The sequence below is a fragment of the Haemorhous mexicanus genome, chromosome 4, assembly GCF_027477595.1.
Source record: "Haemorhous mexicanus isolate bHaeMex1 chromosome 4, bHaeMex1.pri, whole genome shotgun sequence".
NCBI lineage: Eukaryota > Metazoa > Chordata > Aves > Passeriformes > Fringillidae > Haemorhous > Haemorhous mexicanus.
The window spans coordinates 24,687,590-24,706,282 of record NC_082344.1 but is presented as its reverse complement, the minus strand read 5'-3'; the positions used below and the strand labels follow the sequence as shown (position 1 = coordinate 24,706,282).

At 38.3% G+C, this 18,693-nt stretch overlaps 1 protein-coding gene across 1 annotated transcript in view; it reads right to left on the bottom strand.

The window, feature by feature from the left end:
- Positions 1-18,693, bottom strand: part of GRID2 (glutamate ionotropic receptor delta type subunit 2) — a 681,202-nt gene that overhangs the window by 285,952 nt on the left and 376,557 nt on the right. The gene's annotated exons all lie outside the window — the stretch shown is intronic.

Genomic DNA, 18,693 nt, shown 5'->3' with positions numbered 1-18,693 from the left:
ATAAAGACATGAAGTTGACTGCAAAATATAATACATTAAAACTAACTAATGTTCCTATTAGTTACAGTAGACAGCCTTAAGTACAACGCCAGTAATATCCATGCTAATAAACTGGTGTTTATCATGAACAATGTTGATGCAATCACTAAATATCAAAGAAATTTATAATCATTAGGTCTGCAATTTTGAAGGATTACTGTGTGAATCAGAATCAAGTGGTTATACTGTGTTTCTAAAAGGCTGGAGAGCTGAATGAAGAAATAACATGGAGTTGTAGCATAATTCATCAGAACACAACCAAGGCTAAATTTTGAAATAGTCAAATTTTCACTGGCAAAGTTACGCAAGCAGTTGACCTGCATTTACACATGTAAATGAGTAATGGGATGGTAAAAACCAATCTGTGTTTACATATGAATATCTACTACTAAACTGTACAATTATTTCTTCTGCAGGACTATTCTGTACACACAACAGGTGCAGGCCAAAACAAGAAACCCACAGGAGAGAATATACTCACCTAAAAATATAAAAACACATTTTAGTGCCAGACCTGTTGTCTCACATCATATGGCTCTTACTCACAGTGAGTAATATTTTACTTTGCAAACACACCTATTGATCTCAATGGGAATATTTACAGTGTGAGGAATGGAGTTCCCCATCAGGCCCATACAGAGATTGACTGTGAAGCCAAAGGACAGCACCAGAGGTCAGGAGTGCTGAGAGCCACCTTCTCCTAAAGCCAGAGCATTGTTTTCATGAAGAGAGAGAGATCTGGAACATATAAGGCTGTTTTCCCAGGCCCTACTGGTGCTGCTGCTTTGTCCCTTGGAGCCCTTCTGAATTCCTTCATGCAGATATATATGGGAGAGAGCATTCCCACACAGAGCTTTCAAAGTGTTTTGGCTTAGGATAAAGTGTTCTCTCTGTTACACTCTCTGAACAGAGCTCAGCTTCGCTTCTGGACTTTAGGTTAGAGTTAATATATTTTTGATTTCAAAGTATCCTTCTTCAGGAAAGTATAAAATATGATTGATAAAGGTACAAAAAATTATTGGTATCTCACAAGTTTAAAATTTTGGGAACATTTCAAAACAATCTTAATAACTACTCATCTTTTATGCTGCTTGTTACAGTCCTTTCTCATCACTTTAACCAAAGATAAAAGGCTTGTCAAGTTAAATTTTTAGGGAGATGCTGAATCTCTTTTTTGATATGGTTTTCCTGTACCAAGGAGTGCAATATCTAGGTTGTATATCCCACTGAGAGTGCTACAGCTTGAGAAAAAAACCCTATTTTCTGTTGATATATTGCTAGATATTGTAGAATGGATATGAATAAATGTTAGATTTTTCAAAAGGCTAATTCAACAAAATATTAAAGTTTTTGCCTCTGATGTCCCTTGTTCAGATAAAATATGTGGCGTGACCCACCAGTCTCTGAAGCCTGACTGTTAAAAATGTAGCCATGTCAAAATGCATTCTAGAAATTGCTTGAAAATGTCTAAATTTCCAGGCACACTTTCAGACCCTCAAAAACCACTCCCTGTAATGCCATGAAGTGGGAGACATGCTTTTTATGAAAATTGTTCTTGAAACATGAAGAGGAAGAAAACAGCATGGAACATTCAGCTCCACAGGACCAAATCTTTAATAATGGCCAACAAACTGAATGAAGGATGAAAATCTTCTCCCTTCACACTGCATCACATTTGATACAACAGCCTCAGGACTGAAGTTGCCTGGGTGTCTCTTTCTTCCATGATACGCTTAAGAGAATTGTGCGTGCTGGATTGGGACAATATCCACTTAATTATGCTCAAATAGACCTTACTCCTGCACTCTTAGAAGCTAGCTAATACACAGATTAGCTGCTGGAGGAGGGACAATATCTCAGAAGCAGCTTTTTCTAGAAAATTGGCACCTGAATTGAGAGTTCACCTCTGAGTCAAACTGACTGGATTATTCTTTGAACAAAAATATAGTTTCTGCAGTATATACACATACAAAAAACAGCCTATGTAATATGTAAAACTATCTTCTATGACATTCAAATATTTCTCAGCCAAGAAGAACTTCTGTTGTCTCCAGCAGAAGAGTACATTGGCAAAAAGCACAAGACTGAGGTCTATGTACTTTCTTGAGCCTTTTTCCTCCCTCAGTAACACCAGCTCTATTAAATCCTGTTCCTAGTGTTCCAAATCTTTCAACTGTATCTTACCAATGGAATAAAAGCTATAGTTCAAACATATTTGGGATCCTGGTTGCATTCCTTTCCTGAGCCTGAAATATATACACACACACACACATATATATATACACATACACAGTTGAATACTATCTTGGCATTCAAAACTCTATTGCAATTTATTACTACAGCCTCCTTAACTGGTTGTATTTCAAAGCTGGTATTTAGTCTACTGCCAATATGATCATGGAATATTAGTTTGCCATCAACTAGAGAAATAAAAATATTGCTGTGTCTATAAAGTCCTCAGTCATGCCCTGTAGAAATGCCAAACTCAGATGGACCTGTACACAGCTCCATTGCAGATTTAACAAAGGAAGAGCAGAAGTTCAGTAATAGTGTTTCTAAAATATTGATTCAAACTATAAGCTACATTTAAACAGAAGTTGTCCAAATATTAGTTCACCCTCATAACCACCATGTAGCAGATGTTCTTAACAACTGCATCTTCACCAGCTAAAGGAATAAAACCAATCATATTATTTTAAACATTTCATAGAGAGAATATGAAGACTATCAGTAAGATGACTGAAAATGCTTCACCATTTTATATATACACAGCATGTATAGCACATGCTGGCGTGCACTCAGCATTATGTTTAACTCTCCAGCTTATCTTGGTCTTTTTTCAAAATGCAAAGTTTCTGAATTTTCAACCTTGGTGGGCCAATCACCAGTAACAAAAAAGCAATCTTTTAGAGTAAAAATTCTTGCTAGTTTGGCAGGCATCTAAAGAAAATAAAAAACCGTAATTTTGTGGCTAGTGTGCTTTTTTTTTTTTTAAATAAAGAGCAAAACCTATTGAATTGGAAATAAATAATTTACATCTAGGCTATCAGCTTGTACAAGCATTTCCAGCAAAGCAGAATTTAAATGGCCATGGTAACAAACGTGTCCCTAAAGTGAGTTCTCTCTAAAATGGAAACAATGGTAGGTCCTTAAATAATTACTAGTTGCTGTAATGTAGAAAGAAAACACAAAAAAAAAATCTATAAATAAGATCAAGTTAAAAACAGATGTAGGAATAAATAAGAAGAACCAAAAAAAAAGGAACTGCTGAGTTTTAACTATTGCTATGAAAGTGAGAATTTTCTTTCTTATTTCTCCCATGTTCTTGTAATAGTAAATCCCAACACATCACCCTCATCTACTGTGAACTGATGAGCCAAACTGAAAAAAAGTAGTGAAGGATCTCTGGAGACTTGGATAGCAATCCAGTTTTGCTCCTACTTAAATTGGTGGTTAAACAAAGTCAGACCAACTTTTAACACTATGTTTTTGAAAATGCTAAATGCTGTGCATCAATAGTGGGTAGGATCCCTTTAAATAATCAGACACATATTCTACAGTTTCTTTAGTCTTCTGTAATTTAGAAACTACCAGGCTCCTTCCAGAAAAGTAGCAGTGTTTCACTGAGATGATGCTGAGCGAACAAAAATTAGATTAGAACGCTGTTCCCAGAATCACGGTCCCATGGGCCAGTCACACACCTCAGCATCATTCTGCTGGATGTCCTCTTCAAAGCTGACATCATTTCAATCTCAGTACTCCTGGATGTTTTCCACATATTACCCATGTAGTGTAATGCCTCCAAGCTATTTATCTGAATGTGAATCTGGGGAAGAAAACCTCTCTTGACTGATATCTCTGATTTGGGATGAAGACTACAAACAGTTTGTTACTCTCTGCATCTGCTCTGTGTTTTGAAAATGCTCTAAGGACTTTGTCACCAGGAGGGCTCTATACAGTTGGGCCAAATTTGCTTTCCTTTGATTTCTGGTGAAGGTGAATACAGTCTTTCTACAGAAACACTTTTTATCTTCTTACTCTCTTTTGGAGCCTGTACAATTCAACACCAGGTGAATCACAGGTTCCCTGGAAGAATACTCAGATTTATTCTCCATTCTATCCAAATGGCCAGGAACATACAGTTTGGTCAGAGGGCAGGGAAAAAAAATCTAATCCATAGGAGCCTCAGGTTTTCTGCATACAGTAGTAATGAAGATGCATTCCAGAAATTTTGTCCCTATTGGAACTAATCCACATCCAAACCAGGATACACATCTGATTCAAGGGGCAAAACATCTGAGCCCCTATAAATGCATATTAGGCAGCTTCTATGTAGCTTTGGAAATATAAGCTATTATTTCTTGTTCATTTTGAGAAAATGCTGTTGGCTGCTCCTCAAATCCTTTCTGAGCTTCAGGGTGCTGATGAAGACTGAGGGACCATAGCATGCAAATTCTCTGTTGCAAAGGGTAAGGAATAAGGTTAAAATCTGCATTTCTTTCACTGTTTTGTTCTGCTCCCTCCCAAAATGCAATTTTTTTTGTCTTTGTCACCTTTAAATGCTCCCCAAACCACCCATGAGTACCTTGCAGAAAGATAATGCATTCACAGGAAAACAGCCATGAAAAGTGACGAGAAGTTTAAACAGATAAACTACAGGTCTTTCTGTTTGGTGTTCATAATCTCAGATGCAAGAAGTGGAATGAATTGTGATTATGAGATCAATGATCAAGTGAGATTGGTCTCAAATTTCTAATAAATCTTTTTAGTCACTACTGGATGGAAATTCTTCTCTTGCAAATTATTTTTCCTTCATAACACAATGGTTCATCCCTGACTTAGAGCTGAATTATTTCTAGAAGAGTGACAGCACATTTTTAATTTATCCTGAAAACTCTTCAGAAGGAAATAAGGATAAAGTGGGGGGAGGGGAAATTATTGACTGGATTTTAAAGAATATTCTCCTCTGCAATGCAGATAACAGAGTCTATCCTGTTCCTTTTTCAGATAAGGTTAGAGAATTCCACTTCATTTACATCTTCTCTGTAAACGTTAGTAAAAATTTCCCTCCTGCCACTACATTATACACAACTCAGACTAACAGTATTTTAAATTCACTTGTAATTAACCTTTAAGGGATTTTAGTTTGTCCGGACTGTAAAACAAACTTGTGTTTGAGCCTTAGCAGCTGTGCTTTCTAAGTCTTGGGATTTCTTTGTTTGGGAAAAAGAATCCAAACTTCTGATATCTAAAAATTATTACCAGAAAGCACATTTGCATCTCTGTTGCACAAAACAACACAACCACTTTTGGAACTTTTAATATTGAAAAGCATTTGAGAGCCTTTTCTGGTTCAGATATCTTCCTGTATCTGAGCTGTGCCAATTATGGTAGCATTAAAATGCAGTAATTAATCAGAGCCTTGAAAAAATGAACTAAAAGTTTCCCAAGTTTTGAGGAAAGCAAGATTTATACATGAAAGGTATTTTGATACCATGGCTTACAGGATTCAGTTAGAGGGCTTGAAAGAACAACAGCTTACAAAGGCCACGAAACAAAGAAGGCTCCACAAGTTCTCTTTTTGGACAAGTGTCCTGATTTATTCACTTTTTCCTGCTTGCCAACTTTTAGCTCTTCCATCTGATTCTACAGATGCACAAAGAGGATACGTGTCCTGCCAGGTTAGCACATCAGGCAGAGAACCAGCAGTAAAACTTCCTATATTTTTAAAATCTGCCTTCAATTTATTTTTCAATTGTTTTTTAAATCTGGTTTTTACCTGGCACTCAACAGTTGTGCCCAGGCTTTGTCTCAGGCAAGTCATGGTTCCAGCTTTTTAAGAAGCCTGAACATTTTAGAAAACATTTAGAACCACCCCACCATTTTAAAGAAGTTACATGGGCACACATCTTCAGCTGAAGAGTGGCTTTATATGCCATGTCTGTTAGGATGTAAACCTGATTATACTCCCCAAAATGCACAGGATGTTTTCAGAATGCCTATGGTTGAGATGTCAAAAGAGGCTGTAGTATTGATAGATCTGGAAAAAGGAGGCTGTGCCAGGCAGCACTGTTGTTGAAAGGTTTGAAATGTGTACTAAGAGGTGAAAAGAGGCAGGGAAAGAAGAAATTTAAAATCAATTAAGGCTAGGCAGTGACATTCACTAGAGAAAAGGCTAGATACACATCACAAAACTGACCTCTAGAGTCCTGGCATCTCAACAGGGATGTCTGTCTGCAAAGGTAATGCAGCCTATTGGAAAATAAGAAATGCAAGGAAACACAGGCATAGATTCCAAGAATGCCTCCAAAATATTATCTTTCACTTCTGCTGAACTCCCGCCGACACAAGCCAAATCTCATCTGCTGCCAGAATCCTCGCTCAAAGTGTTGCAGGAGCAATCTTCATTCATCCATTCAGCAAAATGAAAACTTTCCATTTCAAGTGCAACCATTGGTAGATTCCACTTGATTACCTAATTTATGATGAAGGATGTATTAACTCAATATACAATGACAACTTCATTTCTTCCTTTGTTCCTGCACCCTTGCACTGGTTCTGAATCTTTTAACTCCTTAACCAGCACGGTTTGAAGAGTTACTAGGCAGCACATACTCTCTGATACCCTTTCAATATCAAGCTTGCCTGCTTCAGAGCAGACAATTGCTGCTTAGCAGCAATTATATGGAAACAAAAAGGCTGAGTCTTAAAGCAGCTTAATATAAAATTAAATATAATTTTATCAGAAGATAGCATCCTGATAAAATCATAGGGATTTACTATTATTCTGTGTTCTCTGGAAGTTTGTGTAGAAGTGCTGAGGGGAAAAAAAAGCCACCACCATCAAAATCTGTTAAAACCTTGAGAATCAGCATTTATCGTTTTTTGAACCTACTCAAAAGAAACCAGAGTAATTTTCTTCTTAAGGGGATAAAACACTGAGCTTGATGACACTTGACAAAAATTACACTTTCTCTGCTCCCTGTAAATCAGACTGTCTTACACTTTTTTGCCTTCCATCCTTTCTGTCTCAGGTCAAACTTTCTTTCCTATCTGATTTTTCTTGCCCTGAGCATCTGGCTTTCATCCTCCACTTGCCAGTTCTCCTCTCTTTAGAATCTGCTCCAGTCAGGTAAAACAACTCTTTTTTTTCCTCCTCATGTCACCTCATCCATCTCTTCTTTTTTCATTTTTATTTTTCCCCCACCTCCTTCACCTCGCTGCTTTCAATGCCCAGAAACAAAATCTAGAAAACCTGACACCGGACTGAGAATCTGAAAATTATTGCATGACTAATTTGGGATTAGTAGTCTGATTTCCCTTATGCTTTGGTGATTATGACACTTGGACACTTTTTTGGAACACTTTTGCATGATCTAAATGAAAGAGATTACACCTGTGTTCCCCATACCCATTTTTTCAAGGTTACAAAGCCCATTTCTGAGAATTACTTAGATCACCAGAGCTCCTTTACATCTCCTCTCTTTTCTGAAATGTTTCATAGCCCCCCTTCTCTTGCCCAAACTATTAATATGGAGACAACAGGCTCTGCTGGAGAGATACAGTGGGAAGCACAATACCACAGCCTAGTCCAGGGCAGACAAAAGAACACACAGCTGGTAGCATTAGTTTAATTGGAAGCCCTACAATGGGAAGAGCTGCCTGTGCTGCCCTGGATGAGCTTGGCATCCTTCCAAGCAAAGATATTACTGAGCAACACTGTTCAAAAGACGACCATCCCCCAAACAAAAAGAAATCTGTGAAAAGTAATCTGGGAGAGCTTTCTTTCCCGCAGTGCAAAAAGCAAATATTCAGGGAATGTTCTGCTATGGGGACAGCTAAGCAACTTTTTCAGTCTTTTAATGTGGCATTGCAGACAGTGTTTCCAAAGTTGAAAAAGGTATACATTTAGTTCTTAAAAGAAACCCTCTTCACAACAAAAATAAAATGAAACAAACAAACAGCAACAACAAAAGAAAAAGGAGCCAATTTTACCAGATGAGTGAATCAAACAGAGCAACTTAAGAGCAAACAATACAAATGCCAGATCTTGCATTTGACACAAAAAAGGGAAACAGATTCTACATCAAGATAAAGAACTTTGTAAGAGAACAAGCAGAAAGCAAGGGAGGTGGTACTTCTGTTGCAAAAAAATACATGGCTGTGAAAAAACTGAGAAGTCTGTAGGAGTTTAGAGCATCAGTTCCATTGGCAACTTAGCCACTCCAGAAAACCTCAGATGAGTCAAAACAACTATCACCATTATTATCTGCTAAGAATAGACATTCTGCTTGTTTCACTGACTGTCACACAGAAAAACAAGCATGATAAGAATAAAAAAAAAAAAAAATCAACTACCTTAAACTTTTATTTTTTATTTGCAGCTCTGAAAGTGTTTTGCAAAGATGCTCAGCATCTTCATCTCTATTTCACAGAATAAAAAACCCCAGATGTGCCAAGAGGACTTTCTTGCCCAAGGTCAAAAAGCAAGGCAAGAAAATTGTTTTCCGTGCCAAGCTCAAACAAGCAAAAAGGCTGAAAATAAAGTTCTTTGTTGCAGCTTTTCATTGTTTGTTTTGTGCATTAGTGTGCCATTGAAAGTGTTTTATGTTCTGAGTCCAATGTAACAATGCTTTATGAAAACTAAAGAGTTTGAAGGAAGGCAAGACAACCTACAAAACAGAATTAAGCGACAAAGACTTTCAGATCCACAGTGACCCCAAAGCATGACCACTGTTGATTATGAGAAAACATTAAGACACAAGTATGTAGGTAATGGAGAGTAAAGGTGGAAAAGAAAAGCAGAGCTGTAGGTGAGATACAAAGTTTTGATGGATAACACAAAATGCCAGCAGACATGGAGAATGCATTATAAGCAGAAGCATTCAATAAAGGAGTAAACATTTTGCAAGGAAAATTACAGATGAGAGTTCAACAGAAGGGAAATTGTAAGGTATTGAGGTAAGGGGGGACAGGGTGGAAGTATGCATGGAAAATTCAACTCCTGAGCTCATGATCATGAGTTTTGGAAAAAGTTAACAATAATCATGTTAGAGGACTCCATTATCTTTGCTCATATTACTTAAAAACATTTTCAATGTGGTTTCTTTCATGCTTGATGTGCAGTGTGATTGGTTCTAGCAACACCAGACAAGCCAAAGATTCACTAACAGCTACGTAAGACCTAGAAATCCAGAACAACACGTTGACAAAGAGCTGAGGGTGCAATGCTGACATGTGAAGATAAGAATTCAGAAATGTTAAAACAGTGCTAGTGAAAGGCATGGGGAGAGCAAAGAAAGGAAAAAAAGCACTTTGCAAGCAATAAAGGAATATAACGAGGGACAACATCAGCTTTGAGGTAATAGAGAAGGATGTTAAATATTAGTAAGTGATGAGACAGTAAGATGTGCAGTTGGGGAGTAATAAATCCATTTAGATATCAGGGAGGAAGAGGTTGCTGCTGTGTGGGAGTAATGGAGCAGAGCAGAAGATAGAGCAAGGGGGACAGTGACAGTGATACTGTACTGTATCTGCTGAAGTGCAAATAGCCAATGCATTGACAGACGTGTCAGCCAAAAGGGCACTGGGGAAAAATCAACTTGGTGCATGCTACAGACAAAGCAGCAGCTGGCCTTGGCAGCAGCTTCAGCATGTGAAGAGAAGGAGAGAGAAGACAAAATGTGCCTAAGTCTGAGAGTCTATTTTCGCTCTCTTACTCCAGGAATAATAATGGTGCAGTGTTCCTTTAGTGCCAGTTGCAACCTTTTACTGAGATTGCTTTGACTGTAATGGCTGCAAGAGATGCCAGGAAAAGAAGGTAATGAAGCTTTTCTTTTCTCTTGACTTTTTCCAATGTCACAGAAAAAGAAATTTGCATAGCTCCAAAATGGAAAATATACATTTTCAATAAGGACCATTTGAGTAACACTAAACACTTAACCATAATTGAAACCAGCAGTTGTTCTAAACCGTTCACACCATGGGAAAACGGGATTGAAAGGAAATTTAAAACCCACCTCTGACACTGGAGAGACATGTCCAACAAAAAACATGCTTAATGAACTATTAGAAATCAATTGAAACAAATTCTATGTGGAATCAGAGGCAAATCTTTCCTTTGCCTTTAAAGAAGCATTTCAAAATTGCATCTCTTCCTGACAAACAGAAAACCATGTAGAAAGTGAAAAAAAATTGCACTCAGCTTCCAAAGCTGGAGCAGGAGTTGTTTTGCCGGGCTATACAGCACAAGACAGCAGTGCCACGTGCAGGAGCATGTGGAGTGAAGCAGTAGGACTGCTGAGTCTGCTCACTAGCTTTTCCCTGAAATGGAAATTACCATTTTCTTCCTAGATCTCTTAAAATCTATTTTAATTGCTCTTGGATCTAAGAAATAGTGCTCACTGTGTTGCTTCAGATACCAGCAAGTCTATTTTTCCACTGAAGACTTTGCTCCTGTGGTGCAGCACTTCATGTATTTACTGACATGTTTTTTTTTCTCCAGCTCTTTCATGCTGCCACAATAATTCTTCAAAACAAAAGTATTGACTCCACTACAGGATTCTGTCTTCAGTCGTTTTGCATTGGTATTACCTCTGAAGTAGGAACAGAATTGTTCTGTCACTACCAGATATGAAAGAGGGGAACCAGGCTTACTGTGTATATTAAGAGCTCCTAGTTGTGGATTGCACATCATTTCATTCCCTTTGACTTGCTTTTTCCATGCATTTAGCAGGCACAGCTAGCAGGGATGCCCAGAAAATGGCAGAAAACCAGAGTGCCATGTAACACCTTCTGATCCGCAGTACTACAGGTCTCACTTGTGGGGAAGCAAGGAGGCAAAACCCAACTGACATAAAAATTACTGTTTTCTTTCCAGCATGTTCAATACTTCATACAAACAAGGAAGTATGGTTATTTATGTTTTACCACAAGATCTGAAGGACATAACAGACTAAGCAGCACATCTGAAGAATTGGAGTTACAAAACCCTCTTCTTCTGCCTAGTAAAACTCTGGTCCCTGCACAAGGGAAGTGGCACTCCAAACGTCTCTTTGATGTTTGAATCCTGTGTGTGCAACAGAAAAAAACGCTGAAGTTTCAGAAAGGCTTCCTTAGGACTGTGTAGGGCAGGATTTTCTTAAGTCACAGAAGCACTGCCAAGGATGTTGTAGCAATGCCTAATGGTCTTTGTGCCATTACCTGGCCTGGGCAAAGCACAGACACTGCCTACCTTTCCCACTGCTCCCCACTACTGTGTTGCAAGAGCCATTCCACAGCAAAAAAAATAAAGAAGGTCAGTTTTCAAAAATTTCATTACAGATGATTAGCTGTCAAGAGTAAATAAATTCAAAATTCATTTTAACACATGAGTTTGCATAATTCTAATACATTATTCCTTTGTCTGTAAGTCTATTTCTGCAGAACTTGGATAAAACAGGAGACTTAAGCTTAGCAAATAGCCCTGATCTCAATTCACCAGTTTTGAAAGGTGTGAAGTTTTCTGACTTTCAAGAGTTATGCCCGATTTTCACTTAGGAATTAGTGAGGAGAGAGCCAAGCACATTCTTCCATTTCTCAAGTTTTATACAGTCAATTATCTTCCTTTGTGTGCAGAGGAGATTTAGACTGTTATATACTAAGGCACTGTTAGTTAGCCAATATTTTTCTTTCATTCTCTCCCCGTTGCTGCTTTTGATAACAGCTTATTTTTTAATTGCAATGTAGTGAATACACTGGGGATATTTTTTTTTCCTAGCAGTTGGATGCATGCATTTTCTTATTTGGTCTGTCAGCAGCACCCATGCACACAAATAAGTATGTACACACAGAAAATATGACATGACTAGCTCCAACTTCTCAAGCACAAAAATATTCTGTGACAAGATGCATGGAACAAACACAAAACCAAGAGAAAAACACATCCCTCAACTTGAATAACCTAGTCTCTATCGTTTATGAACGTTGCCTGCATTTCTAAGTCTTTAAGACATCCAATCACAGAAAACGTCTAAGGTCAGTGCTTTGTAAAGCAAATGTTTAGCATTAGTGCAAGGGATGCCCAAAAATCCAATTACTTTATTCCCGTAATAGAAAATTAAAGCCTTTTTTAGCCTTAAGTTGACATATGAATTAATGCAGCTTTCATTCCTTGTTATTTTGTATGAAGGCAGATGAGCAACATCAGATGCTATGGAATAAGGTGATTTGTACACACATGAGGATTGCCAAAATACCACACTTCCCAAAGTAAGCTACAAGAAGTGAGACAGAGCAGGAAGGGGAAAATGGAAATCCTCTAAATCTCAATATCACCGTCATTCCTAGAGACAAAACTAATCTTTGTTAAAATCCAGGGATGTCAAATAAAGACTGGCAAAGAGTAAGCCTTGTATCTTCATGCATCTCTTAGGTTTGCAAACACCAGGAACTAGCAGAGTATTTAAAACATTAAAAAAACCCATACAAACCTACAACTAAACAACAAAATGAAAACAAAGACACAACCCAGCCCTATTCTCAAACTTTATCTATTTGAAAAATAAGGACAGCTCTGGAAATGCTGTAAAAGTCCTGTTTAAAGCAATTTTCCCAAAAGTTTCTTCTAGCGAGTAACACTTTTTCCTATCGGCTCAATTTTTTCTTCTACTGTTTTTTGCCAATTGGCACTTAAAGCAACCAAGGAGCTGAGGTTCTGGTGGCAAGCTAAAATTGTGATTACAATCCCTTTTAAATGCCTTGGGTGTGCCTTCCAGGACTGGCATGACCAATATGCCTTAGCCCAACTCCTTTTGAGAGGTCTTGCTTCTCCAATAAATCCTTTTCCTTCAAAGGAAAGGCAGGTATAGAGCCTTGAACAGACCTATATGATGTGCTTCAGCCTCTTGGGCCCATGGGCACCTACCCCCCCAGTGGAACAAAATTTCAGCCACGGTTTCACCCTGGAACTCATGTTTACCTCATTCTTGATGTTTCCCATAAAGACAATTACCTATACCCATATTCCCTTGCCTACACTGTGATTAGGAGTAAAGTCCTCTAAATCAACTTTCATGCAAGAGCTTGGCAAATTAGTTCTTTTTTATTTGCCAAGTAGGCAAAAAGTACACATTCCTGAGAAGGTGTCCAAGTCTACCACCAAAAGACAGATTTGAGGATTTCATTGGAGAACGACAATGAAATGTACCATAAAAGCTCTTTGAGGTGGCAGGAAGTTTTGGGGGGCTGCAGACCTCAAGCCATCCTCTTCTGTCACCTGTTCTACAATCCAATCCAGTAGTTTGCAAAAAACAACCAACAAGCAAGTTTTGCAGACCACAGTTGTACCACTGAGGTACAATTCCCAGCCTAACACATGCCACTGCTTTGTAATCACACTCTGAGATGTTGCTGTTTCACATGTTTCTATCAGCTAAAGGTCAGCTTTCTCCACATGCTAATTTTTTCTCTGTACCTGGGAGTATAACAGAAATAGAAACTCCTCTGGCTGCAGAACACAAACTGCCCACTGCCTTGGGTTCCTGTCTTTTTGCTGTTAATAGGAGCTGGCACAGGCTCATGGATTCACACTTGCATATCCTGCTGCAGAGTAGGAACTACTCCCCTTTCACAAAGAAAGACTATAGCACATAATGCTGTTTTGATGGACTGATACCATTGTTTCATTTTTAATAAATACCTCTGCAAAGGGAATTGTTACCAGCACTCTTGTTTTGAAAAAGAGATTAGACAAAAAAATACATTTTATAGAACACTGGTCACATGTAGAATGATAAAATTAGTAGGGCAACTGTTTTAAAACACAGGCTGCGACCACTTTCCCTCAGCTGAAATAAAGAGGAATAGCAATTCTGCAAATCAGAAACCTGACTACTTCAAATGAGGGGATTTTCAAACAGCATGTCCCTAGGATGTTTGGTAAGCCTGGACAAACTAGACCTGGGAAAATTTCACATAAAGACAGACAGAATGGCCCTGAGGAACGAGACAGCTGTGGAGGAGCAGGAGGAACTGCTGGATGGCAAAGATCACTTGTTTGTCTTTGCCATTAGTAACAAAAAGCCATTTTTCTGTACTTATTCCTTTTAAACCCTAGCCAGGGGTCACTCCAGCTTTCTGGATCTTATTGTTTTCACCATACAACTTCCAAATCCAGTTCCACTCGGTTTTCCAAGGTGGTATGACAGTAATGGGTCCCTGCAAGATACACGATAAATTGTCAGAATTTAAACAAACTAGAGAATAGCTCTTACAAGCTGAAGTAAGCTAGTGTGTACCCATAGCAGTCTAAATTACAGGGAACAAAAATCCAGCCAGTCCAATGCAGGCACACTGTGGTTAGATGTTGACTTAGTATTCCCCAATTCTCTCTGTACTATAATATTAAAAGAAGGAGACTTTGAGCTTATAACTATTGTATTATTAATTTTGCCAGTTCTGGTAAATCAATGTAGATACGTTTATGGCTATATAACAGAAAATGGAATTTAAAGTCAAGCCTTGATTACATTTTTTTGGGGAAGTCCATCATTACCACTACAGTTGTTCCAGGCAGGATGGGCAAAACACCAAGTATAGACAGGCTGCTGTAGAATTTTAACTATTGTGTTAGACAGTATTTCAAAAGACTTAAGGCAGGACTTCTACATAACTCTGACCAGCAGTTGTCTCTGCAAGCAAAGGTCACCAGCTTTTCATCTTGAGAGCTGCTGCTATCTTCAAATTCCTGAATTAAATTGCTTCACTTCTATCTGGACACATAAATGTTTCTCTTTAGCACAGTGGTAGAGCAAATGGGTAAAGTGCTGTGCCTTTATGTGATAAGCCCTTGTAACAAAAGCAGATACTTGATGAGGGCCTGCAGTACTGGGAAATTTTTTTCTTTAATTATTAAAACAGTTTTTGTGGCCTTATTTACTTGGAGAGACTTACCATTTGAAATCCCTACACACATAATCAACACATAGCAATTAAAGCCATTGTTCAGGACATAGAGGATTTAAACGCAGTTTTCTTCTTTACCTAACAACACCACCTCATGTGACCCTGGCCCAGGGACTCTGTTACTACTCAGAGAGGATTTTTATTCTGGGTAGTGAAGCCCCAGTCTGCCTCTCTGACCACTTCACTTTGCATAGGCTGCTCAAACATGTAAGGGAACACGGGCTGTAACCCAGGGGTCCAGCAGACTGCTCTTCTCCCATCAGACATTTTGTCCTTCTGATTATGAGAGATAGAAGCTGAAATCCTCTGAGGCAGAAAAGAATTTGTGCCTCCTATGTCCTGACTGTGTGCACAAACCACTCAGCTATCATGTAAAAGAAGAAAATACCCTCCTTCAGAAATTCTGCACATCTAGACTCTCATCTTTCTTGCTACTTCTTACAACAACTTCAGGCAAGCCATTATGCTCTGGATACAGCAGATACCTCTGGTCTACTGGATTTTTTTTTTTTTTTTTATTATTTCATTCTTTTAATGTCTTCTTTTCACCAAACCATGAAGTCTACTTGCACACATGCATGAAATCCCACATTATCCAGGCAGTCTTTAGTAGACTGCTTGGAAGATCTATGGAACACATAACCAGCAAGCATCTTAAAGGAAAGGAAGGACAATTGTGTCTCTCTGAAATCCATGCTCAAAACCCAACAGATAGACAATCTTCAAATCCAGCAGTACAGAGATTCCCGTGGTGATACTTTACATAGATTTTGAAAGACAGATGTGTATTATTTGATTTATTCAGTTAAGGGTAGGTAACAATATAAAATCAAAGCAAACACAATAGGATTGATGTTTTAACAGTGATTGTCCATTTTTTAGATTGATAGAGAGAGTACACTGGTGAGCAGTTGGCTAAGAGGTCTCACTTTCTGTTATACAAAGTAAAATCAATCCAAACAAAACCCTCAAAATTCAACCCAAATAAAAACCTGCCAGGCAAACAGGAGATGCAAACAAGATAATAAAATGTTCAAATTTAAGAAAAAATTGCAACCCAAACCCAAACAAAAAAATACCCTACCCCCCCAAAAAACACCACAACAACCAAAACAAACACCACCTGCCCCACCAATACTTTAAGGATTATATAAAAATGAAAACTCTGCAAAACTTTTCTTCCCACACCAAAAAAAAAAAACTCTTCCAGAAACTAGGCACACTTCATGCCACACTAACTCGAAAAAAAAAGTATATATATGAAAAGCCCCACTCTAGGGAGCTACAGGCATCTATTCCTACTTCCTCTAAATCTGCTATGCTTTTATCCTATGCTGAACTGAAATTTCTTGGCTTCTCCATTTTATGAGATGGACATGCTTTTAAACAGGATCACAAATGAGCACACACAGCTTTATTAACAAGACACTGATAACAGATACTGAACTTAGAGTTGCATGGGAGACAATTTACCTCACCTACATTTTTGAGATTTCAGTAATTTTTATTGCTTTGCATCTGAACAACACCAATACAGCTAAAATATTGGCTGTCAAAAACATTAAAACCACAAAAAACTTCAAATCTTCTCTGTATTTACTGAAAGAGGGCAGGAGAACAAGAAAAAAGTTAAAAGGATCAGTAAGTATGTATTTTTCTAGACTGAAAATGCTGCAGTAATGAAAGACATAACCAGGGTCATCCTGCAATAAGCTAGAAAAAATATTCATGGCACTCATCTAAGATGAGGGGAAACAAAAAAAATCCCTGAAAATATAAACACAAAACCAAATATTTTATGTATTTCAACATGTTATCCTGCCAGGCTACTTTGGGGCAAAAAGAATCCATTGTGGGCCTGCATAATTTTTAAACAAGCTCTGCTGGAGCATCCACAATAGCTCAGTTCTTACATATAATGTAAAACCAGCATGATTTCCATTGGCAGTAATTAATTTCATCTAAGTGGATAAACTGGGGCAATTTCAAAGCTAGCATAAGCAAATGGAGCTGCACACTACTATGGAATTGTTCAAAAAAATCCACTATGCTTTCATTTGCCCTCTTTTTCCTTGGTACCATTTTTCCTGGGGGAAAGCTGCCTTATCCAATTACACTAACTAGGATGATAAGAGAACTAGTAAACCTACCTGATAGTACTGTTCTGTATCAGCTGGGATATACTGCTCAGTACTTTCAGGTTAAGTAAAGCACTGTGTAGCATCAGGAGAATCATATTAGATTGCTGGAGGTAAAACTGCTTCTAATCCTAACAGAGAGGCTTCATCACTCCTGGTTATCCCTCAGGAAGCAGAGGATAATAACATCAAGGTTGCTTTCCTCCTCACTTACTACACTCAGGCTGTTTGAGGTTGCTGAGTCATTGAATAAGATCTAACCCTTCAGATCATCCTTAAACTGTCACATTTAATTACAACTTTCTTGTCACCTCACTTCTTTGCCATCCTTCTCTCATCAAAAGCAAGCCTCGACACCGAACCTCAGAGCAGCACCTTTTTTTCCTGCTTCCAAAACAAACCCTGGCACAAGGAATATTTTTACTTCTAAGTGATTTGGGCATGTCCCTAGCCTAAATGCATTTCCTAAAAAAAACCTCACAAAAAGAATCATAAATCCATATTGATTTTTATTTTTTAGAGTGATTGCTTAAATGTCTGCAAGGTACTGGCACACTTACTGCTTCATAACATCACTATCAAGAACTTATAAAGGGAATGTTTGTTAAAAACCCACACATCTAAACAACTTCAGCAGGTTGAGAGAAACAGAGATAAGAAAAAAGTAGAGCAGGGAAGAAAATGTTAATTTATTTTTTTTTTCCCCACTCACTTTGGCAAATGTTGAGAGGCTTTAGAGGAATCAATATTTTCAGATTTATAAGGAAAGCAAGCAGGGGGCCCCAAATTTCATGGCCTTTACAGAAGCAGACTTCCTGCTAGCTCCACTAAGGAAATGTCAGATGATGATGACAGCCCACATCAGCAGCTACCCGAGAGCCATCACGTTGACTAAACAGCCTGGAATAGGGGATCTGTGCGAATCATCAGCTGCAAAGTGCTAAGAAGCTGTCAAAAAAACAACCCCAAACCCAAAACACATACACAAGACACTGTTGTTTTAGCCAGGAGTGAATAGAGAAATAGGTCTTCTAGTTATAAATTATTTTTGGTACCAAAGAGAAGTGACATGCCAAGGCTTTCTCTCTAGATAACATCCCCCTGCAGAGCAAACAGAGGCAGTGACTGCTCTTGCTCACTGGCTGTGAGGTGGCTGGCTGTGATGTGCCAAACCTGACTTCAGGAGCAAAATCTTCTCTGTAGGAAACAGTGACTGATGTTTGACCACAAACACCATAGTCGCCTTCTCATAGAGAAAGCTAAAAACAGAAATAGTGCATCCCTTAAAAAAAAAAAAAAAAATCAGAAAGTGGCATTGATTTTTAGCTTAAAAGAGGGGGAAAAAGAAACTGAGAACAAAATTCATGTAAATGCTTATAAAGTTACAAATGCTCTATTAGATCATCTGGGCAAAACCCACAAAACAGCAACTCATGAGAATGGTAGTTGGCCTGAGTGCAGGCCAATCAATCCAGTACAATTTAAGTGCAAGCTGCTCTGGTAGAGGCATTAGTTTCCTACTGCATCACATTTGCCAGCTTGGGGCAGGGGGAACTGCTGGAACCAGAGATCT